This window comes from Leptidea sinapis, chromosome 33 (genome assembly GCF_905404315.1).
Source record: "Leptidea sinapis chromosome 33, ilLepSina1.1, whole genome shotgun sequence".
Classification (NCBI taxonomy): Eukaryota; Metazoa; Arthropoda; class Insecta; order Lepidoptera; family Pieridae; genus Leptidea; species Leptidea sinapis.
Genome location: NC_066297.1, coordinates 2,353,608 through 2,379,622, shown reverse-complemented (window position 1 = coordinate 2,379,622; position 26,015 = coordinate 2,353,608). Strand labels below are relative to the sequence as shown.

Genomic DNA, 26,015 nt, shown 5'->3' with positions numbered 1-26,015 from the left:
TTACCACACCATATATTCACCATAGTTTTCTCCGATCTGGTCAAGCAATAATGGCAGATGTCTTATGTACCGAACTCCGAACAATGATAGCAATACTTGCAGTGTAACAGCCTAACTTATGAATCGATCTTCACCATTATTGCTCCATGATAACACGAGACCTCATACAGCATGAGAAACCATTTTAACTCTATAGGAACTTCAATCAGAAACCATTCTTCACCCTCCGTATTCGCAAGACGTTGCTCCAACGGACTACTATTTTTTTCATGATTTGGGGAATTTTCTACGTGACAAAAGGTTTTCTTATCAGGCGGCACCACAAAATGCTTTCACGCGGTTTGTAGAGTCCAGATCACCACGATTCAATCGCAAAGGCAGAAATGACCTTCCTATTAGATGGCAGGAATGTATATTACATATTAATTAATCATAATAATTATTTTGAATAATTAATATGTAAAATTAAAATAAAAACGTATTTAAATTTTTCAGTACAAATAGGCAGATTCATACCTTAACCCCTAATATGTAGAATAACAAGACACAGCTTAGAAATACAAATTAAGTTCACGGGAGGAGTTTCAACATTCATTAGGAACTACAGAAGTCATAAAGGTCATCTTGTCTTCTGTTTCAGCGTAATTTTTGCATCTGTTCTTTCAAAAAATGGTCTTTCTCAGAAACTTAGAACTTAATTAGCTGAGTTCGAAATTCATATTGATAATTGATATTTTAAGATACAATGTGTCCGACATTTAACACTTGGTGGGGTAAATCATAATCTGTGTAGTTGCGATTGCAGATGTCGCCAAATACACAGCCAGCTTTTATAGGCAAAGGGCTGGTCACGTTGCAAGAAAAGAATCTTTTTGGTTCAAGACCGTTCTAATTTGATGGATTTACCGAAGATATTTGCAATATTTGAAATAAATTTAACTTAACAATTTGTTTTTTTTAAAGTGGTAATGTGACCTGTGAGTTGAACAAGATATATCAACGATACGTAACTCAAACGGTTGGCTCAGTGGAAGAGCACTCGCACGGAACAGTAACGGGTTCGAGTCCCACATCGTTCATAAGTTTTGTTTATAAATTTATATTGTCTAAATATTATCTGTTTTTTAGTATATTTTTAAAAAGAGCACTTTCTCAAAGAACTTTTTATCAAAGCGTTTAAAAGGTGTCTTTGCATGTGATTGGAATTCGGTCCTTTTTCGGTTTATATATTCTTATTGTATTTATTTACTGTGATTGAGTGTTTCAAATTAGTGTTTTCAGTATTTTTGCACATAGAAGCTTCAACTTTAAGCGGAATCAACTGTCCATTAAAATACAAAACTCCCTAAAGTGTTGCACCTTTTTTAATGCGGTAAGTATTAACTTATGTGCCTTCAAATCGGAGAATACAACATAATGATGAATTATTAAATTGCGTAAGAATTAAGTTGGCAGTTAAACTACCATGGACAAGTGATAGTAGGTAAATATCTGCAGTTATTTCTACTGCTACTTTAGTTAGGGGATGCCTGTAAATGTAGGAGAACAGATATTTTTGATTGCAACAAAATCAATATTTATTTAAATGTACATTTGGTTTAGAATTTAGCAAACAGTTGTATTTTTTAATGACAGTAAGGGACGAGACGAGCAGGACGTTCAGCTGATGGTAATTGATAGGACCTGCCCATTACAATGCAGTGCCGCTCAGGATTCATGAAAAACCCAAAATTTCTGAGCGGCACTACAATTGCGCTTGTCACATTGAGACATAAGACGTAAAGTCTCATTTGTCCAGTAATTTCACTAGCTGCGGCACCCTTAAGACCGAAACACAATGATTCTTACATTTTACTGCTTCACGGTAGAGATAGGCGCCGTTGTGGTAACCATAATCTAGCCTGCATCCTATGCAAAGGAGCTTCCCACTGGTAACGTAAAATACAGGGTATGTGGTATATATGTAATAATGAATAAATCGCACGCTATACTTTCGCTAAATATAGCATCGCTTCTGAATTTAGTTGCAAAACAATTGCATGACTCACCGAGTGCTCTTAAAATACAATATTTGTAATGCATACTTCTGCCAATATTGGGTCAAGATCAAAAGTAGATGATGGGATGTTTTTCTAATAGCTTCCATCCTACGCTATCTCCACTCATGTGATTGGTGACTGTGTTTTTGGGATTTTTCAACTTTAAATATGAATAACGGAACCCTTATCACCTCATTGCCTGTAGCAGTTAGTCAAACCATTTTCTTAGGAATGCATGGGGAAATAAAGTTCATATCACATACATATCAGTAGTATATAACTGCTGAAAATATTAAGGTATCAGTCGAAATGATTTATTTATTTATTTTATTGGAAAAACACAAACAGAAATACAAATACATGTGTAGACAATAAGTTATAAGAATTATAATACATGTGTTCTAAACCACGTGTTCCGCTGATTTTTAACAATATTGCGTTATCTACGCTTAATACTACTAATGCTTAAAAATTAAGATTAAAAATAATATTTATAAGTAATAGTAATAGTGACATATAAAATATTAAATATTTAAAAAATAAAATAAAAATAATATAATCAATGATATATAATAATATATACCTATACATATTATAGTAATACATTAATATATATATTATACCTACTATCTATATTATACACATTTACCTATATTATATATACACACATTTTAGGAGCCTGTATTCTATGTATAGTTCATATTTAAATTTTGTATTCGTCTTCTTGCTTCTTTCTTAATATACTTATAACCTGGGATTTAAATGTGGACTGCTTGTCATGAAAAATATCTAAATTAGTGAAGTATTCATTATATCTATAACACATTCTACGGACGGGTGATCGTATTCCAGCATTTGTACGCGATGGTGGTATATAAAAGTCTTTTAGTCGTGTCACGTGCGCGCTTCGTGGTTTTGTAATGTACTTTATTAACTAAGTCAGTGCAATTTATGTTATTATGTATGATTTTGTATAAATAGAGTGATTCGAGTTGTATTCTACGGTGATGAAGTGATGTCATATTAAGTTGTTTTAGTATGCTTCTGTAATCAAAAACATTTTTCAGGCATCTCAAATTAATTATTTTAAGCATTTTTCTCTGAATTTTTTCCAAAGTATCTGTGTAAATATTAATATACACAGGATCCCAAACTATGACTGCGTATTCAATAGTTGACCTTATGAGAGTACAATAAAGATATATAAAAGTTTTTAGGTTACGGAAGTTTTTTCCTATTCGGGAAACGAAACCAAGCATCTTAAATGCTTTGTTTGCTATATTATCAATATGTTTATTCATTAACATTTTTGAATCTAAAATGACTCCTAAATCACGAATTTCGTCAACCTTACAAGTTTGTTGTTGTTATATTATATGTAAAATTAATGGGTTTTTTCTTTTTTGTAAAAGTCATTGATTTTCATTTATTTATACTAAATTTTATTTTATTAGCTTCACAATATTTAGCCAGACTGTCTAAATCAGATTGCAAGAGACAACAGTCATTATTATTCTTAATAATTTTGTAAATTTTTAAGTCATCAGCATACATCAAGAATTCAGAATTTTTTATAATATTACGAATGTCATTAATATATACAACAAAGAGTAAAGGGCCTAAGATTGAGCCCTGTGGAACACCAGAAGATACACTACAGAGTTGCGATTGATAGCCGTTAACAACTTCTCTTTGCGTTCTATTGTTGATGTAAGACATAAACCATCTCAATAATGTTCCCTTTATGCCTTTAAATGCCAATTTTTCTAATAATTTTAAGTGGTCCACTTTATCAAAAGCTTTCATGAAATCTGTATAGACTGAGTGAACTTGTTCACCAGACCATTTCTTCATATATAAAACCCGTGTAAACCGCCAGGTTGCTGACAGTTGAGCGGTCTCTGACAAAACCATGTTGTTGTGGTACTATACACGGTTCTATTACTGGGTAAACTCGATTATGTACCAACTTTTCAAAGATCTTCGCTAATGTTGATAGTATAGATATGGGCCGATAGTGTTCAATGTTGTCCCTAGCCTGATCTTTATGGACAGGAGTAATGTTTGCTGTCTTCCATCTGCATGCTGGCAGGAAATGTACCACTAGTTAAACTTCTGTTGAAAATAAAATGAATAGGTACTGCTATGCTTTCAGCACATTTTTTTAGAAAATAGGGATGCAAACCATCAGGCCCAGCGCCTTTTGTAATATCAAGATACTTCAATTGGTTAATAACATCAGATCTCTTGAATGTAATATCGGTTATAATATCAGCATTTTCAGATGTAACTGTAGAAGGCTGCCATGTGTTGATGCGGCTATTTAGCCCAGTATTTCACAACACGCATTCAAATCAAATAAAATCAAGTAAAATCTTCTCGTCCCAAACACCACAGTGTCTGAAGACGAAGGTTTTCAATCAGTGTGTGTTGCCAGTGATGACTTACGGTACGCAGACGTGGTCGCAGAGAAAGCTCATGGTCGCTCAGAGGGCAATGGAGAGGGCTATGCTCGGAGTTTCCCTGCGAGATCTAATCAGAAATGAGGAGATCCGCAGGAGAACCAAAGTTACCGACACAGCCCAAATTATTGCGAAACTGAAATGGCAGTGGGCAGGGCACATAGTTCGACGGACAGATGGCGGTTGGAGCAGTAAAATCGTCGAATAGCGACCACGTACCCGAAGACACAATGTTGGTAGGCCCCACAAGATGGACTGACGATCTAGTCAAGATCGCCGGAATACGCTGGATGAGGCCAGCGCAGGACCAATCGTCGTGGAAATCTTTGGGGAAGGCCTTTGTCCAGCAATGGACGTCTTCCGGCTTGATGGTGATAATGATGACTCAAAACAAAGTTGTTGTTATTTAACTAATATTTAAGTGTGAAATATTGATACCAGTGGGAGGATTCTTCGCACTAGATACCAGAATACGGGCCTAATGAGACTTAAGTTGTTTTTTAGTTTTTGAAGAGACAATCATGTATGTGTTTTAGGAAAAATTGCTGAGACCGTGGAAGACTTAATCATAACCTCCATGGCCTCAATACAGCTTCCCCTTGGGAAGCTATTCGTGCTACTTCTTAGAATGTCTCAAAATGAACATCAACGACAAGACGGAGATATTGTCTAATGTCCATGTCGCACCTACTCCCGTTGGTAAAACAGTTGGGCACTGTACTCCTGTTATTGAAGAGTCCGTGTACCTTGTATAAATCATCCAGATAGACAGGTCCAATTTCGCGATAGAGGTCACTCGTCGAATCCAACTTGGATGGGAAGTGTTTGGGAAGCTTTGTAAAATCTTCTTATCCTTAATACTACAGTGTCTCAAGAGGTTTTTAGCCAGTGATGACAAGGGAATGCAAACGTAGTCGCTAACTATTAGCCTGATGAGAAATATCGGGGTCGATCAGTGAACGGTGGAGAGGGCTATGCGCGAAGTTGCGGAGGATCACATCAGAAATAAGGATAGCTGTAGGAAAACCAAAGTCAGGGAAAATGGCTCGAGGCACCATTGTCATAGACAGAGATATGGATCATGCATAAAAAAAATCTGATTGGCACTGATTCGTTTGAGACATAAGATGTTAAATCTAAGTAGCCCAGTAATTCTACTAGGTAAGGCGCCCTTTAAGCTGAAACACAGATAGTGTTTGTAGTATAATAGAACATAGGACGTAAGGAACTAGTCTAAAAAAATATTTTTATATAAGAGGGCGCAAACAGGCAAGAGGCTCAAGTGATGATGAGTAGTGAGGCAACCGCCCATGGACATCTGCAATACCAAATGTCAAGAGATGCCTTGCCGGCCTTTAAGGTGGGACAATGCTCTTTTCTTGAAGGTTCCTAGGACGTATCAAATCGGGAAAATAGCAGCCAGTAATTGGTTCCACAAAGTGGCTGTTCGAGGCAAATTCGTTGAATTCAGCTACTGTTATCAACCTGAATAACTCCTCTGAGCATCTCTACGCAACGCCAAAGTATCAAGGCGATCGGAGATGACTTGATCGTCGATGATTCGAGCCACTCTTCGTTCTATGCGGTCAAATAGAAGAAGCTGGTACTGGGAAGCGCCCGCCTAGAGGTGAGAACGGTATTCCAAGATGAGGCTGAATTTGCGCCTTATGAAGATGCAGGCGGTGGCTCTGATCTGACAGAACTGAACGTCGCTCGATATATCGACACCAAGTATCGTATATATCGTAGCTAGTGAAATTACTGGGCAAATGAGACTTAATCTTATGCCTCAAGGTGACGAACACAATTGTAGTGCCGCTCAGAATTTTTGGGTTTTTCAAGAATCCTGAGTGGCACTGCATTGTAATTGGTAGGGCATATCAATTATCATCAGCTGAATGTCCTGCTCGTTCGTCCCTTATTTTCATTAAAAAAAAGTATGCCGGAGTAGAAAAAAGAAGAGGAGTGATCTCGGGATAAGATAAAGGTAGACTCTCTAGCCGTGAATGCACTTACATTTAGTTCTTATTCGTGTTGTCGTGTCTTATTTCGTATAAATTATTTTTCTCACGCTAAAAGTGATACAAGATTAGTATTTACAGTAAAATATTATTGTAGCTACAGACAACACCACGCTTAAATTCATTCCGTCTGAAACAGCTCTGAAAAGTGTAAGTGCATTGACAAATTTCATAACTAAATCATTTTTACGGCTTTCTGGCACAGCGCCATCATGTTAGAGGAGTGCATATTGTATTTCACACGTGCGCGAGAGGGACGGCACCACAAATCTGTTGCTATGAACTCTGAATAGAGTTTATTACTCGTCTATTTTTATTCTGTGAAGGTTAGTTCGGATTCGAATTTTCTGGTTAAATTCAATGTTTTATTGTTTACATATCATTGATGACATTTACTATCAGAAGTATATACGAGTGCTCGAAATACATACGTACCAGAACACTTCAAACGTTAACGTGTTTAGACTCAGTTGTAGCAAATAACCTTAGCTTTTAGTTAAAACTAGATTTATCAGTTCCTTCAGAGTAAACATTTATATCAAATATTTTTTATAACTACCGCATAATACAGTTTAATATATAAATCATAAATATATACGAAGAAAGGTACTCCATAAACGACTTAAATCGAGCGATCTTCCACTAGGGAAGGATGACTATGATAATAGATTTCACTTACATTTAGTAATAAATTTTATACGTTATTAATAACGAAAAAAACGCCCAAATAGACCCTGCACGAAGGCAAGCAAGGCTGTTGATTTTCGAAGTCCATGTCAGTACGTTTATAAGACTTTACGAAAACTAAGGAAGCGATAGTGATGAAACCTGCACTGCACTTGCAAAGAGAAATTCTAAGGTTTTATTAATCTCGCTCTGGGCCAGCATGCTGGACTAAAACTACACGAGTCGGCTTGTAGGACTGTTTTAGCGAAAATAAGTCCATATCCCAGAAGACGTTAAGCTGAGGAAAAAAAGACTAGTTGTGTCTACCCACCTAAATATGAATATCGAAGAAGGGCTGTTTTAAGGTGTATAAATAATTCCAACCGAAAACAATAATAATCAAAACATTAATTAGATACAGATAAAACTGTAACACAACAAACTAAATGTTATCAATGATAGTTCAGACAGATGTGAAAATCTTTGAGGGGTTTTGTCGAACGGATTCACGAACATTTCACAATTTATTAAGTATTTTAGGACTTTAGCAAATTAAACTGGTGGTAGTTAATATACAATTGAGGCTACGAATTAATTAAATTATATTCACCGCAGATTTCGTTTGTCTTTAGCCATTGAATTCTGGAGTTCTCCTAGCCTGCGGGTATCTCCTACACTATTACTTGCATCGGAAGGTCGTCAGCGAGTATCCATAGAAACTTGCGTCTATTAAAAGGTTCTAAAAAGCTTCTAGAGGAGGTTTCAGACGGGGCTAAGTGAAGTTTCATCAGTTCATCCTGGGAGCCTAAAAAAATCTACATGAACCACACCAAAATATCTTTGTGTCGACGCCAGATTTCCTATCGTCGACTGGATTAAATTTAATCTTATTATTATATCGAGTCATACACCTAAACCTATCAAACAATTACTCTAATATTACTTTGCACACGACACCTCAACTACACAAGAACTATTTTATCTAATCCTGTTAAGACAGACGAAATATAAATCTTTAAGAAGATATCAATCTTTCTTTTGTCCATCGCGAACACTTTGGAAAGATTTTTATTGCAGAGTGTCAATCCATCATGGGTACCTTAAAAAATAACGCTTTCGCATTAAACCTTAAATTATTCTATGGTAAATTTTCGAAAGTCTACTGATGTTGCAATGTTTATTCGTTAAGAATTTTACGTCAAAAGATCAAAATCATTTCATTTCTCGTAGTTAAACATATTTTCGTAACTGTCATGTGCCAAATCTGATAAAAGTTTAGAGATAACATTCCGAGTCTAGGAGGCTTGCCAAGAATATCATATTCAGGAGGAGTTTTAGTAAAAATATTCAATAATTTTATGTTTTCAAGAACATTTTAGATGAAACATTTCAATGGGGCGAATAATTGGCCCTGTTTATAAGCGGCTTAATTTTTAAGTCAAAACTTCATTAGGTACGTTGAGATGTGTTTGGAATATTGAGTGTTTATTATCCGCGTCCATAAAAGATTTTGATATTTGTCATGACTCAGTGACAAGTCTGAAAAAAACTAACAGCACAATTCTGTTCATAATAATAATAATAATATTGACACACTTGAATTGAACGGATTCGAATGGGGATTACTTCATGGAGTGCAGTTTAGTCCAACTTTAGAGATAGGAGAGTTTTTATTTCGATTTGGGACCCATAATTATTTTTATTTCCAATATTTGCTTTGTATGGACATATTTTCTATGAGATGGTGGTGGAATGGATGGTGGGAAACTATTTACAACAAACAAACTGTGCACTTCATTACGTTGATTTTTGTAGTATAAATAACACGAAATACAAACGAAATTAGATCAAAATGTAATTATTATTAACTGAAGTATTCTTCAGAGTATTGTACCCTCCTTCGCAGCCCTTTGTATTATACACGTCAAAATTAGTTCTTTGGACGCTCGCGAGTGGCGCTTCAAAATTTGCTGTCAAATATATGGAACAGCCTGTCTAGTGGTATTTATATGATTGACGCACGGTTGGACAGTTCTGCTGTGAAACATTTTAAGGTGGCATATTTTACGACATAATTCTTGATGTTATGAAATATTATTGACAAATTCATAAAAAAAATAACAGTATTTTATTTATTATGTACAGACTTCCGGGTCTGCTAGTGTTTTAAATACTTCTACGCAGACTATAATAATATCATGGTTTGTGTTATTAATTAAGCTTAAAAAATGAGTTTTACGAGTTCTGGATTAGTTAATTACCTAAAATTTCAAAAAATGTTTTAACTTTATCATAGATTTCGGTTTGTCATTATGTTAATTTTACATGAGGCTTAGATTTTTAAGGGGCGTGGGCGATAAAACTCGTGGTTTGTTGCCGACATACAAGGAGAGATAGGCGCTTATCTTTAAATTTCTTCTTCTTCTTTATCTTTCTATCTTTAAATTGGGTAACGTGGCGTTTTTTGTAGCACCAGTAATAACAGCACTTGGGTAACGTGGCATTTTTTGTAGCACCAGTAATAACAGCACTTGGGTAACGTGGCGTTTTTTGTAGCACCATTAATAACAGCACTTGGGTAACGTGGCGTTTTTTGTAGCACCAGTAATAACAGCACTTGGGTAACGTGGCGTTTTTTGTAGCACCAGTAATAACAGCACTTGGGTAACGTGGCGTTTTTTGTAGCACCATTAATAACAGCACTTGGGTAACGTGGCGTTTTTTGTAGCACCAGTAATAACAGCACTTGGGTAACGTGGCGTTTTTTGTAGCACCAGTAATAACAGCACTTGAGTAACCGTAGCACCAGTAATAAAAGCACTTGAGTAACCCGGTGGTTTTTGTAGCACTAGGATGTAATAAGTAAGCATTTAACAAGACTTGACGACAAAAAAATGAGTCAGGTCGTATTAGTAATGTATTAATTATTTCACGTTCGACTGGGCGCCTGCCAAATGTATGTCTTCGTGGATACCAATTGGTCATTATTCTGTTTTATCACAGAGAAGGTTGGATACTTACGTATAAAGTCTTACTAACCACTAAATTTTATAGAAAATACTTTTTTCATATATATAGATATATCTATAGATATTATTATAAAACTATGGAGAAGACAGTGGATATTTTTTCAAAAATCGATTGAAGGTGTCAAAGCGAGTGTTGCTGAACACAAAGATATTATAAAAAGGCGATTATTAAATATTTTTGATGTCACTTCTAACACTATCACCGCTACGGAAATCTATGACGCTCTGAGAGAGAAGAAGTGGTGCAAGAAAGTCTCTCAGCATTCTTTTTGTGTTTTTTTTTTTAATAAAATATACAATATTGAACTGGCATCATAATTTAGTCCCAGACTGTCCGATAACTTAGATATTCAGATGGTACGATTTACGATAGAGCCATCTTTTAATAAAACATGCAAATTTATTTATAGATAATGCTTGAACAGTGACTGGGACTTATAGAAGTGTATACACTGACCCTTGAAGATATTATGCATCCACATATTGCCAATCTAGCAGATAGACTCAACTGTGCGGCATATGCCGTTAGAAAGATTAGAGAGTACACGAATGTTGCGACCGCTAGATTAGTGTACTTCAGTTATTTTCACAGCATCATGACGTACGGTATTTTATTATGAGCTCATGCTGCTGACATTGATATAGTGTTGGCTCTGCAAAAGAGAGCTGTTCGTGCTATATAATATCAGCTTGGTTATAGACAATCTCTCAAAGAAAAATTTAATGAAATAAATATTATGACTGTTCATTGTCAGTACATTTATGAAAATTTAATATACGTTCACAAAAATCGTCATCTTTTTGCTCTTTATAGTCATTTTCATTATTATAACACTAGAAATAAGGGATTGCTTGTAACTAATTTTAGTAGGCTTCATAAGATACATAATAGCTTTTAGGGTAAATATAATAAAGTCCCAGCCACTGTTCAGGCATTATCTATAAATAAATTTAAATGTTTTATAAAAAAATGGCTCTGTCGTAAATCCTATTATTCCACAGCTGAATATCTAAATGATCGGACAGCCTGGGACTAGATTGTGGTTATTTTATAGCGATAGAAATGACTGTACAATATTGTATATTTTTATTGAAAAAAGCACAAAAAAAGAATGCTGGGAGAGTTTATTGCGCCGCTTCTTCTCTCTCAGAGCGCCATTTGTTTCCGAAGCGGTAGTAGTATCTAGTATATTAGAAATGACATCAAAAAGAATTCTAAAGGAATCAATTTTGAGAAAATAAATGCCTTTATGTAACTCAAGAAGATAATTAAAAGAATTTCCATCTCTCAATCTATCTGTCTGTCTGTTTATTTGTATACTGAAAGACTGGTACTACTGGACAGACTTTCATGTAACATACACGAATGCCGTCAGCGTAGCCTGGAGCAACATTTAGGCTGTATTTAACCAAATTCGATGCACTGACAAACGCGACGATGTCTTACGGCCGTTCCCAATATTCTATCTCTTACTTGAGATAAAAATCGTAACTATCGTTGACTTTTCTGTACCAATAAACTTATCGACGGTAACCCACGTTATCCGTACACGCTGTCTGTCAATGGGACGACGTATAGCTTACTAGCGATAGAAGTTTGTGTGGAAATTTCAATTCACGCGTCTCAATATAAGGCGATAAGAATGACTTATCGGGTATATTTGGACAGCTTCAGATTATTGACAGCTAATTACTGACAGTAGAAGGTAGTAATTTATCTCTATCTGTAGATAGTAAATTAGGAACGGCCGTTAGGCAGAAGTGAGTTATTATAGAATGCGTGAAATTATCCCACGATTTGCGTGCCTTACAGCGTAAAACGAAACCTTAATATCTAATTTATTCAATTAGTACAAAAAATGACAGTTGAATGATAAAAGTTTTACATTCTACAATCTACCACTTCTTTGGAAAAGGTAGAGCTTAGTTAAAAAGATGTGGCAAGAAACTCAAAAAACTTGCCACTCTTTGAAATAAAAAAATGTTACTGCTTCATTGTACAAGTTATTTTAATTACAATGTAAGTGACGATGCTACAATAATGCTCAAACGTACATGACTTACGCATCACGTCACACACACTAAACAAACTGCTTAACAAGTCGCGAGTGTAAGACGTAGCTGTCATGCACACTATAGTAGTAAACCTATCCTGTTCTCATGCGTTGCCTTACAGCAAGAGGCTCTATCTTGACGCATAAATTATCTAAGAGCGGATACTAACAGTAGAACATTGTTTAAATCAGCTAATGATCTAAATCCGCGAAACCGACGTGATCCAGAAAGACGCGTTGTATTATCTATACGGTGTTCACAAAATTACTAAATATAATAAAAGTTGTGTATGTAATTGTGTTCCTGTTTATAATAATTTACCAAGTAGCATCAAAAATTGTCTAAATGCTTATAATTTTTATAATGTTAAGGAATTCATGGATAAGAAATTCTGATATTAATTGTATTAAGTTAAATACTAATTACAATGACGTTCTATGCCTATAGACAATTCACGTCAAATCCGAAATATGGCACATGCCACAAATGGCACCATAATAAGGTTCGACTGCCATCTATACATTTCTGCGTTTACTCCAGTTGTATAAACTATTAATGGTCAATAGGCAGCAATGTAAACATTTTTTCAGTTTAAGCTGCGTATTTTGAATTTAGAACCCGATTTGGACAGTCACATCTGTGGAGTAGCAGTTAAGTATTTTATAAGCCCTGACGAAAAAGAGGGTCGATATAAGTTTTACGTTTGTCAGTCTGTCCCTATCAAAATCCTGTTTAGTCAGAGGTTTTTTACGTTTTTTATGTAAAAATCACACTCATATTATATAGGCGAATGTTTGTATATTTATTTATTAGTTTGTATTTATATTTGTAACTTCTTAACGCTCTAACTAAATAGATTTGGATCTAATAAGTTAAGGTAAGCTGTATTGAGAAAATCAAACAAATACATCAACATAAAATAGTTCGGTAAACTGTTTATTAAAATGTTAAGTTCCCTGAAATAAATTTATTTTACTAAAATTTGTCTTTTAGACTTACACGTCTCTCCCAGGGTATCTTTTCGGAATAATAATATGTAATGTACGCGGAGATCAACATAATTATTATATTTGTATGACAGCTTTTGTCAAAATATAAATGTGGCAAAATGGAAGTTTTGTGTGTGCGTCAATTTGACTAAATATACTGACTTTCGAAAAAGATTTTCAATACTTTTAATGTAAAAAAAGTTTTATCATAATTTTTGAGAATGAATTTTTAAAGTCCTTTAGTGGTGTTTTATAAATCAGCCTCAAGGAAATGATTCAAGCAAATGACACTCGACTTATTTGGTTTGTAAAATTCTTTACTACTCTCTTTCTACGAACTATCGCCAATTTTCTTTCATTATATCGTGTACGGAAAAAAGATTAGCTTTTACAGATTTGCAGTTTGAATAAGTATCAATTATCAATATGTGATGCCGTGTAAATATAACTATTTTGTAATTGTTCGAATTTTTGTAAGCCGTTCACATTCACCGGCAATGACTATCTGTACACAAAATACAACATTGCTAATCATTGTTCACTGGGCCTTTAAAAAAAGAGCGTCTCTATAGTTTTCATTTCTTACTCTGTGCTGGACCTTTCATTTGTCTCATTCTGAGAAGCGGGAGAGAAATGGGATGTGAATACTTGTCAATAATTGTACCATATTTAATGAAAAAATATACGTTTTACTAAATTATTCACGCTTTTTTCCAGCTTATCTTATATAAATCGAATATAAGTCAATATAAGTCACACCATCTTTTTTTGCTTCATCAACGTTTTATTTGAGTACTTCTTTATAGCACACTTAGACTTGGTGATTGACACACAGTTGACACACGATTTAGGAAAAAAAGTGTGCTTACATTGTCTTTAAGCACACTTTTGCCGTTCCGCTTTCAGGCTGCGAATGATATGTCCATAGAACATCATTGGCTCATTATTATAATTTCTTAACACCATTGTATACTATGTTTTTTAAAGTGAACCTTTTATTATATCCTCTCAAACTTTTTCGTCTGTGTGTTGCATGTCGCGTGACGGTCGGGTGGCGCCTATAGTTTGCAGCAGCTGACCATGTAGTTTATAGACTTTTACTCATTTGTGCCAGTGCTCCACGCTATTTTGTTTGTTTTTGTCAGTGTTTAATGTTAATGTTGTTGGTCAGAGTTTAATGTAAATATTGTTATTTATTAAATTGAAACATTTATTCAATGTTATTAACCAGGGCCAAGACACAGAGTTCAATAAAAATATTAGTTCGAGACTTTGTCTACTTTTATTATTTCCCATTATCATTAAAATTTTCCAAGTATAAAATTAAGATTGATAAAGCGATTTTTTTACCCGTAATGGAATATTATGCCAAAAATTTTTAGTTAAATGTCTATAATGTGAAAAAACGTTTCACTTTTACCGTGGTTTCATAAAACCACACAATCCTTTTTTTTTCAAATAAATTTATTATTATTATTATTATTAGAACAATTGGTACGCTTCCCTGTAGAGATAATTTTAATTTTATATAATCATAGTATTGTAAAAATAGTTATAAGATTTGTTTTAGTAGAACATATTAGCTTTATACCGTCTCAAACTCTGACAATCTCATTCATACATTACAGTTACCTATAAAGTCTTAAAATAGGCGTGTTAATTGACATCTTTCATCTCGTATAGGTTGTTATGAACAAAGGGTATGTTCCGATATGCACTGCGACCACTGTACAGTGTGACATAAATTTAGTATACTGGTTACTATTTTAGCCGCATGTCAGCCGCATTTTTGACGCAGCATTCAAATGAGTGTATTAAAGTTTTCTAGTTCATTAAAGAAAACTGTTGTTTGAGTACTGTCAAATTAAAAATATTTTGTCAAATTAATAATATTTAAACTGTAGGTATTATTTATAAAACGTTAGGCACTCGAGTGGTTTTGACTGATCACGTGATCAAAGTACTGCGAGTACCTCACCTCGAAAACGCCAGTGCTCACAGTAGAATATGGCGGCGATTTATGACGTCATATATTTCCCTAGGGCAGTATACTGCGAGTCCATAACGGAACGAATTTTTCTAGTGATAGTACTGTGCAGTGCTCGCAGTGCATATCGGAACATACCCAAGATTTCAGCCACATATTATAAATGATGTCATCACGCATAATTTTAATGCTGAAATGTTCTCAACACCTGATGGCAGATTAAGAATTGCTCTAACTAAGAACGCTCTTTCTGCAATGGAGGATGTTGTAGTATTTAAAAGTATCGGAGGCCCAATAGATGGAACTTCTTACTGTCAACTCGGTGATCCCGGTTCGATTCTCAATCGCCACATAACAATGGTAATTTCGGTTTTCGGAATTCAACGCTTTATAAGGTCGGTAACTTTCTGCCAGCCTTCATTAAAGATAAGGTAGTCGAATAGAATTATTTTCTTTTTAACTGCTAACACATCAATAATAAATATTAAATGTATTTGCTGAACTATGACACTGTTCAAACTATCACATGAAAATTGACTTATAATATGTTGAATGTTAGCTTTTTGTAGTGAAAACCACTTTAGCGGCGTTAAACACTTTTCTTGGGATGGGTATAATGTTTAACTCGCGTCACGATGTGTCCTGATCGAAAATTCGTAAGACAATTTTATACAGTGTTTTGGTACTAGGCGACCATAGTTGAAGAAGAGATTGTCTTATGTATGACGCGAGTATACCTTAATATACCTACTCAGATGTCATGTGCACGAAGTATTATTACATCGACATCAGGAGAACATAAAAAGTGGTAATAGTAATGTACGTAGTATCTGTCCCTACTCCGTGGTTAATGTCTTTTATAGCGGTTGAAGTCATGTATCATCCTAGCAACATGTACCAGGACTTCATAGGCAGTTTGGAGGTTCATGCACAATGCACATCCTAAAATTATTATACAAGTGCTGACCCGTTGTTTTTCTGAACTGTTGTTCTGAAATTATGAATGAAAGTTGTATTTTCTGAGAGATAAACTTTTTAATGTAAAATAATTGTAATAGTTCTGAATCGCTTTTTTTTTTGTAATACAAATTGTAATTTTTTGTGTACATTAGCGCAGTAAATAAATATTGTATTTGACCAAACTTATCTAGTACTTTTATTCTGATAAATAAAGCAATTCGTGCGAAATTATTCCCCACACATTCCAAAATATTAAAAAATTCACAACGTTAATGTTAAATTTTTCACTTCTGCCGGCACTCCCGCAGTGCAACGCGTATTCACTGTTAAATTTAGTATCCTGCTATAATATTTGAACACGGAGAACTTTTGCTGTATTCGAAGTTGACAGAACAACATCTCCCGTGTTCAGTCTTTCGTTAGAGAACTAGAGGGGGGCGTTAAAGGGCTCAGAAAAAAATGGGGGACACTGGCGTGGCTTAGGGCAGCGATGGTTGATTTGTTATGTTAGATACTTTATATTTAAATTTTGAGTATGGGTGTTTGTGCACTCATCTCTGATTTTACGGATCCATGAAAAAAGTACGAACTGAATGTACGTTTTTGTATGATGGCCTGTTTGAAGAATCACGGATACGAATTTAAAACGTATGAGTGCAGAGACGCACTAATTAGTTTAGTTATTTCTGCCCTGTATGATGGTATAATACTTGTACTAAGAGTTAAGTTTGATAGTCTCTGAGCTATCTATAGATAGTTATGAAAAACAAAATATACAGGTTTGCACGAAGTTTAAAGAAATTACTATGAAAGTCAATATTAAATATACTTATTACAAAGCGTAGTCCGGTGTAGCTAGACTTAAATAAAGTTGAATTTGATAAGATGCTTATGCAATGTTTAAGAAAATATATTAAGTGACTCTCAGTTGGGTCGTCATCTTCCACTGTATGCCTCTGCCTTCATAGTGTGAATTTGTGAAAACTATGATTATGGTAGGAAGGAAAAGCATTCTTTGCTTAGTAAATTCAGCTTTCATAAGTCTGTTTCGGGGAGTTAGTAGGAGAGCTTTGGTCCCCCAATTTCTTCAGATATAATGATGTCATGATATACTCTTTCAGGGTTGAGTTACTGTTGCGAGTTGTTGAGAGTTGCGTAATGGCTTCCTTGCCCTAATTTTAAGTTTCCATAAATGTTCTGTAATATTTCGTATTTTGGGTTCTGTCTACTACAAACTAGAAAAAACAATTAGAGGTATTATGAAGATACTAATCCCGTTAGTTCACATGATGACGTTTTCTTGTCACGATTTATCAAGGGCTCATATTGTGGAAGATATACAAAAAAAAACGATGCTATTCTTTAACCGCTCTACCTTCTCCAAACATACTGGTTTAGATCTGGAGTAAAAACCAATACTTTCTTGGTCAGAAACAAAATCAACAGACAGTACAGAAAGACAGTAATGAAATAAAAGAACTAAAGTATATCAAGCCAATCAATTTGAACATTAAAGGACTATGCTAATCGTTGAGAGGAAAGGCTTTAAGGGAAGTGTGTCAAAGAGCGGTGATACGACAAATGGGGTCTTTTTAGTGGTAAAGAGAGGACTGGATAGAAAACACAAGTTTGCTCCGGTACTGGTCGACGATTTCCCGATAGAGACCTGCATGGCCAGTGTATACGGCATTACTAGTGCTGTCGTCTGTATAGCAATGTATGTTGAAGGCGTCAAACATACCATTGATATGCAGAAGAAACAGTGTAGGAGATGCATGATACAGCCTTGGGGAACTCCAGCACGAGCTTCGGGTTTGAGCAATAACCGTCGACAATGATCTGTATGCCCCGGTAGTAATTTTTTTTATTTTTATTTACTTTATTCCTAAATTTTCCTAAAGTTGAAATTTTATGTTCTGTTGTGCGATAAATTGACTGGATGTAAATCTATTGTCGATATTTAAAACAAACTCAAGTAATGACGACGAATTAATGAGACGAAAAGAGGCAATTTCTTTTTAACCAAAGTATGATATGAAAGAATATCCAAACAACATATTTAACTTTCGTATATCGTATATCGTTTGTATGTACATGTAAGTGTTATAGGTGTCCTATTACTTAGTAAGTTCATTTTTGTAACAAAAAAATAAAATTTCTCTCATTTCTGGATTACTTACTAGGCTCTGTAAAATAAACAATTCTTTTGCAAGCAATGGTATTAAATTTTACGATAAATTACCAAAGAGTGTATCTGAATTATCAATTAACAAATTTAAATCTTTTATTAAACGCAGACTTATCGAAGGCTTTTTTTTTTTTTATGAAATAGGAGGACAAACGAGCGTACGGGTCACCTGTTGTTAAGTGATCACCGCCGCCCATACTCTCTTGCAACACCAGAGGAATCACAGGAGCGTTGCCGGCCAGGAAGGTGTACGCGCTTTTTTTGAAGGTACCCATGTCATATCGTCCCGGAAACACCGCACAAGGAAGTTCATTCCACAGCTTTGTAGTACGTGGAAGAAAGCTCTTTGTAAACCGCACTGTGGAGGACCGCCACACATCCAGATGGTGAGGATGATATCCTAACTTGTGGCGTGTCGTGCGAAGGTGGAATTCGGCGGCAGGAATTAGGTAAAACAGCTCTTCGGAACACTCCCCGTGATAAATGCGGTAGAAGACACACAATGAAGCGACGTCTCTACGCAACGCCAAGTGATCCAGCCGTTCACAGAGTACTGGGTCCCCGACAATTCGCGCTGCTCTGCGTTGCACGCGTTCAAATGGATCGAGCTGATACTGGGGTGCGCCAGACCAGAGATGACAGCAATACTCCATGTGTGGCCGGACCTGCGCTTTGTACAGCGCTAGAATGTGGGCCGGCTTGAAGTATTGCCGTGCTCTATTAATGACGCCCAGTTTCTTTGAAGCCAATTTGGCTTTGCCCTCCAGATGGCCACGGAATTGGCAATCGCTCGAGATTTCGAGACCCAGTATTCCGATACTAGGCGAGGCTTTTAGGGAAGTGTTGTCGAAGAGCGGTGATGCGACAAATGGGGTTTTTTTAGTGGTAAACGCACAAACTTATTATAGTATCGAATGTGTAATTGAATAGTATTTTAGTTGTTTTCTTTTTATGGATTTTATGGGTCGGCCTTGTATTGTTTTACTGGATTGCATTATTTTTAAAGTATATATGTTTAAACTTTTATATACCCAATTAACATGTATTTGTATTGTATTTTTGGTGATTAGTGTTGACGAGCAATCTTTTGACTTTATGTCTATAAAACATTATTGACTTTAACTTTGACTTTGAAAAGTTATTTTACCGTTATAATGGCCAAAAATTTATAAATGATTGAGAAAAGAAATCCCATATTCGTACAACACGCCATAAACTTAGACATCATGCATCATCCGGAACAATGACATTTCTCCACAGTGTGGCTTCTAGTTTCTTTTTGCCATGTAAAACCATACTTCCGAGCGCTTCACGAAGTTTCCAGTACGATACGACGAAAAGACCTAAATCTTTAAAAACAGTGCGTATTTCCTCCTTAAAGGCTTGCAATGCTCTTGTTGCTTCCTTTAGTAATGTGGGCGACAGTGATCCCTTAACCTTCCTCTTTCAAAAAATGATTAACAAAAATGAAAGTAATTTCTTTTAATTTTTTTACTTTTGGGAATTTCATTGAATTTTCAATGATATAAGGATCAATATCGAAACGCAAAAAGAAGTTTTTAGTACTTGATTCACTTTTTTAATTGAAAGCTTTAATTTATTTTTATTACTAGCATTGCAATCAATCATAATTTTAATACGCAATCGTAAATTTGTGATTTAAATTATTGCTTACACATTATAAATTCTACGTACGCTTCAGAATAGTTTTCATCTCGCTTCGACTTTGGCAAATTTAATATCATTAATTAATTTTTACATCTTTAACATTAATCATCATTTATATTTGAAACTGGTATGTTAATATTTATAATTTTTCTAATGGTTTTGTATTATTCATGCGGGAAAAGTAGTATCTTGGCGCTCGCTGTTGCGGTTCAAAAATTTTCGAAATTACGCGTGAGTTTTCACGTAAATGAAACTGTTGTTTGAGTGCGAAAAGTTTACTTGTCGCACGCAAATTTAGATAGAATGAATAAAATAATAACAAAAAAAAACACAATCGAAATATCAAAACTGGATTGAGGTTGACTCGTCTGTCATTTTAATTTAATAATGTACTATTAAATTATAGGCGCGATATTAATGTTTCTTTTTGAAATCCTAACGTTTTCTGTATTTTCTAAAGAGGTTTTATAGATAGCATAAACATACAAATATTTCTTTAATGATTTTACAAACTAGTAAAAAACTTATACAGAATATGAATACAGTTACATTATATTTTGTACACGAAAAGTCAATTTTCGTCGTTTTATTATTGTTTTACACTTTAAAAAATATTCAGAATACAAGTATTTTTTATACTGTGAACAACTTACTTTTATTTTTACATAATTTATCGAACTTACACTAAATTATTATATTAAGTTCCCCAGTTCTTTCCGATTTGTTTCATAAGTAATCGCTACTTCTACAAAAATTGGGTCACTAAGATAGTCTCGTACATCTTAATATATGTATATATATATTGACTTGAGACTTGACGAACTTGAGAGATGGGATAGTTTTTATTTCGAACATATTTTCTATGAGAGAATTTATTGACGTACGGTTTAATAGTTCTGATGTGAAACAATTTCATTATAACAATAGGGAAACATATTTTAGGAAATAATTCTTGATGTTGTGAAATATTATTGATAAACTAATTAAAAACAGTTTTTTTTTAATGAAAATAAGGGACAAGACATGCAGGACGTTCAGTTGATGGTATTTGATACGCCCTGCCCATTACAGTGCAGTGCCGCTCAGGATTCTTGTAAAACACAAAATACCGAGCGGCAATATAGTTGCGCTCCTCCATGTGAAATCTCATTTGCCCAGTAATTTCACTAGCTACGGCGCCCTTCAGACCGAAACATTACAATGCTTACACTTTAGTGATTCACAGAAAAAGGCGCTGTTGTGGTACCCATAATCTATCCGGCATCCTGTGCAAAGGATCCTCCCACTGGTAACAGTATTTAATTATTATGTACAGAACAACGTCTGTCTATAATAAAATTTATTTTTCATCTGTAAGTCTTAATTTAACCATGCAAAGAGGATATCTATTTCATCATGATAATATGTATAAATTTCGTAACATCCTGTATAATAAATCAATGCAGAACACTCATGTAAGTCCCAGTAACCAATGACGCGGGCGTCTACAGCCACACGCTGAACATAGCTGAAATATCATTGGCCTGTTCAAAAATAGTCCGCGACGATCGCCGCTGCATACAAAAGTGGCTTGCGGATCGGCTTATCAAATTTCTCAGCCCACACCCGAATCCCACGCATGAACCATTTACCATTCCGTTTGCGACCCTCAAGCGGGATGGACATATTAATATGTTAGCACAAAAGCGCACTGCATCACAAACACGTTAATTAAAAAAAACACTTACACTGAATATCACTGATCTTACGTCGGAGAAATCGCGTGGCAGATACGCCCTCGTTGCCTGCCTGAGCTGGACTGGCGAAGCTTGGCTTCGGACGTTCCAAAAATACCCCATTGTATATGCAACAGACATAAGCTAGGCTTTTATCTTGGACTTTATTTATAGTAACAGCAATGGTCTTCAATGTGGATGCAGTAGCATTAACCTATATAATATGCAGGGAAAGGTTTTGGGAGACAATCAAAACAAGAGATCTCTATCAAAATGAACGATGACATTTGTAGCCAGAATAGTTAATTCTGATACTAAACACCAAATAAAAATATTTGACTATTAAAAGGCACACACGGAAATTAAAAAAAATATGTATTTCTACACGCTTTTTATTAACTTCACCTGCATGTATGTGTGTTTGTAACCGACTCATTTAAGCGTGATTTTGACCCACTTTTAAGGGCCAAATTTCATTCAAACTTCGTAGATTTATCGAGGACCGATGACAAAACATTAATTTAATAAAATTATTCCATTTTTCAATCTGCATAATAAGATATTTGTTAATTTATATTAACTTTTTCATCTTTCGTCGATATGGCACGAATTGATGATTATTTTAAATTTCAACTATTATCTTTTCAACCAAAGCGTGTTTTTTAGTTTTATTAAACTATTTTTATTAATACTTTAGTCATCTGTATATTTCTTTAATATCATTAGCAATTATGAACGTATTAAATTTGGTTCAAACCTCCTAGTAACCTGAATAAATTATATCCAATAGATTCACATACATTTATACAATTAATGCAACTATTATTAATTGTATTACAAATTCGTAAAACTTAGTACGTGTTGTTGAATATATTAATTTGTGATACCCATTCAGGTCACGAGTCTTAAGACTTAATGAATTAATCTTAGCAAGTATGCTAGCTTCATCATTTCAGCCGGAAGACGTCCACAGCTGGACAAAGGCCTCCCCCAAATATCGCCATGACGATCGGTCCTGCGCTGCCCTCATCCATCCTACTCCGGCGATCTTGACCAGATCGTCGGTCCATCTTGAGGGGGGCCAAAACTTCCTTACAACGGCCATCTGTCCGCCGAGCTATGTACCCTGCCCACTGCCACTCCAGTTTCGCAATAATTTTTTGTTGCTATGTTATGTAGGCTAAGTATGCTAGCTTAGCATAATAATATAATATAATAATTAATTTATACGTGTCAAACACCACTCTGTGTCGTCTAAAGACGAAAGTTTTCAACCAGTATGTGTCGCAGGGATGACTTACGGTACGCAGACGTGGTCGCTAACTATGGGTCTGATGAGAAAGCTCATGATCGCTCAGAGGGCAATTGAGAGGGCTATGCTCGGAGTTTCCCTGCGAGATCGAATCAGAAATGAGGAGATCCGTAGGAGAACGTCAACAAAGTCACCGACGTAGCCCAAATGCTTGGGAAACTGAAGTAGCAGTGGGCAGGGCACACAGTTCGACGGACAGATGGCTGTTGGGGCAGTAAAGTCCTCGAATGGCGACCGCGTACTGGAAGACGCAGTGTTGGTAGGCCCCCCACAAGATGAACAGACGAACTAGTCAAGATCGCCGGAATACGTTGGATGAGGGTAGCACAGTACCGATTCTCGTGGAAATACTTTTGGGGAGGCCCTTGTCCAGCAGTGGACGTCGTCCGGCTGATGAAGATAATGATGATATTTAAACGTTAAAATACAAATATATAGTCTAATTACTCACATAAATCAGTATTAGATTACTTTAAACAATACGATTTCGTTTTAGATTCAAATTTAAATGTATAAATAAATATTATCCCAGAATTATTGCCTAATGTTGGTTTCAGGGCCTACAGTAAAAATAAATCAGTGAAGCATTAAATACTATCAATATTCTTAAAAACCTTAAATATAACGGACAACTATCTGTTATTTTCAACATAAAATTCGTCACTGACGACATCCGCACTATTTTAAATCGTCGCTAATTTGTAAAAACTCATAACAAATTGATACAATGTACAAACATCGTTTTTACGTTATGACATCTTTATTTTTGTATATTCTCAATGTTTCTATCGATTTATTACTGAAGAGTCTCCTCTACCAGATTGTCTCCAAGAAGACATTTCTGGCTATGCGTAGAGAATTTTTAGTGTTTACGCTAATTTCGCAGTTAAAAAGTTACTACATGTATTTTGAGTGTGGCACAGGAAGAACGAAAACAATAAATGCAGTGTTTGCGTAGAATGAGTGCTGGGGATAAATGGAAACAGTGAAATTAGAGAGCGATTAGGTATTGGGAAGGTATTCAGTAGATACGAGGTTTGGTTATTTAGAGAGCGATTACAAACAGGTATTGAGAAGATAACGTTGGGGTTTGGTCATATAGAGCGCGATTGGAGACAGGTATTGAGATGATAATGTCAAGGTTTGGTCATATAGAAAGCGATTAGAGACAGGTATTCTGAAGATAATGTTGAGGTTTGGTCTCATATAGAGCGCGATTGGAGACAGATATTGAGAAGATAATGTCAAGGTTTGGTCATATAGAAAGCGGTTAGACACAGGTATTGAATTGTAGAGGTTTGATCATATGAGTATAAAGAGCATGAATGAAAGTAGGTAGGTTTAACAAATTTAAAGAGCGAATTTGAATGGAATCTGATGCGGAATGTAAGAAAAAGTATAAGAGAGATTGTATTTAGTGCAAATGGATCACCGTACTTTCCGCTGAATCGTATAAGAGACAGGCGAGCTTGTATCTTTAATATGTATTTTCAAATGGAAATGAAAGCTAGCTTCTTGTGGCTTCATTCAAGCATCATTATTATTAGCAACTTTCGATTTCCACCAGGAGTGATCTTTTTTATTACGCATTATTATCATTACTATCGTATCATACGCCACATACTATAAAGGCTCCAACCATCTGTATATGAGGCGCACCACAGGATCGTAGTCAAGTAATTTTCTTCCATGTCTAACAAAATTTTGGAGTGAGGCTTCTTCCAGATTTCCTAATGGATACGACAAAGATTCACTCACCTAAAAGAATGGCAACGCTCATGCCATTATTTTGGCTTGAAAACAGTCTATGAGCAGTGTTGATCACCATAAGGTTTATGCGCTTTTTTTAAGGTACCCATGTCGTATCGTCCTGCAAACACCGCACAGCTTGGTTGTACGTGGGAGGAACTTTCTTTCCTTGAAAACCGCACTGTGGAGGACCGCCAGACATTCAGATGATGGGAATATCGAAATTTAATTGGCAAATTTTTTGAAATAAAATTATCCAATAATCTGTTTCGATTTCAAGTAGAACTTAATTTTGTGTGAAAAATTAAGTGCTTCTTGAAATGTGTACTGTGGCAATTTTAAAGTCAACTTTATGCAATACGAATATTGATAAATCTCTTCAGGGAAGACCGAAAATATTTCAGATATGATGCCTTGCACCACACGCCCCCGCAAGTCATCATATTGCAGAAAATTGTTATCGAGAATATTCGAAGCAATATTTTAACGATTATGCTAGAATGTTGGTTTCAACCTCTATCTCTTTATTGTCTTATTCCAGACAAATAGTGTGTAGGTAAAGTTTCGTAAATTTAGCCAAAAGACCTTTCGAATGAGTGTCACTTATAAGCTCAAAAATAATAGTGAATATAATAATTCATAGTGAGGGTGATAGATTAGAAATTATAATTTTAGGTGTAGAAATATCTAGATGAAATACGTGACACAAAATAGGAACACAGATGACAGAATAACCAAGATATGCTTAAAGTTTGATAAGGCACTTGCCCCACTGCTAACAAGAAAGCGACTAAATATCAACGTTTATCTCGCTCGTGAAACCTACAACAGTTATAGATCCCAAATAAATATAAGATATTCATATTTATAGTTGATCGCTGTCTGTTCAGCCTACTGGCGACTGGCTAGGAATCTCTACTAGTTTATAGCGACGACATGAGCTATCTATTAAAGTAATCGCTTGTCATACTCTCATACTCGCTATAGCTAGTCCAGCGACAAAACTATCGGACCTACACTACTAACTAGCTCACTTACCCCCTTATTCATAATAGTCTGCTAACTTAAAGCATTGCTAATTCTCACTCTGTCTTCTTCTATTGACCTAAGTCAGAATGAGAAAAAACACTCCTAAGCGGCTGTTTAAAGTTAGTGGACCATTATGAATAAGGGGG

At 35.3% G+C, this 26,015-nt stretch overlaps 1 protein-coding gene across 1 annotated transcript in view; it reads right to left on the bottom strand.

The window, feature by feature from the left end:
* Positions 1-21,882, bottom strand: part of LOC126974761 (twitchin) — a 194,591-nt gene extending 172,709 nt beyond the window's left edge. The window contains exon 1 of the mRNA XM_050822373.1: positions 21,792-21,882. The gene's annotated coding sequence lies outside the window, so the exon portion shown is untranslated. The remainder of the gene's footprint in view (positions 1-21,791) is intronic.
* Between the last annotated feature and the right edge of the window lie 4,133 nt (positions 21,883-26,015).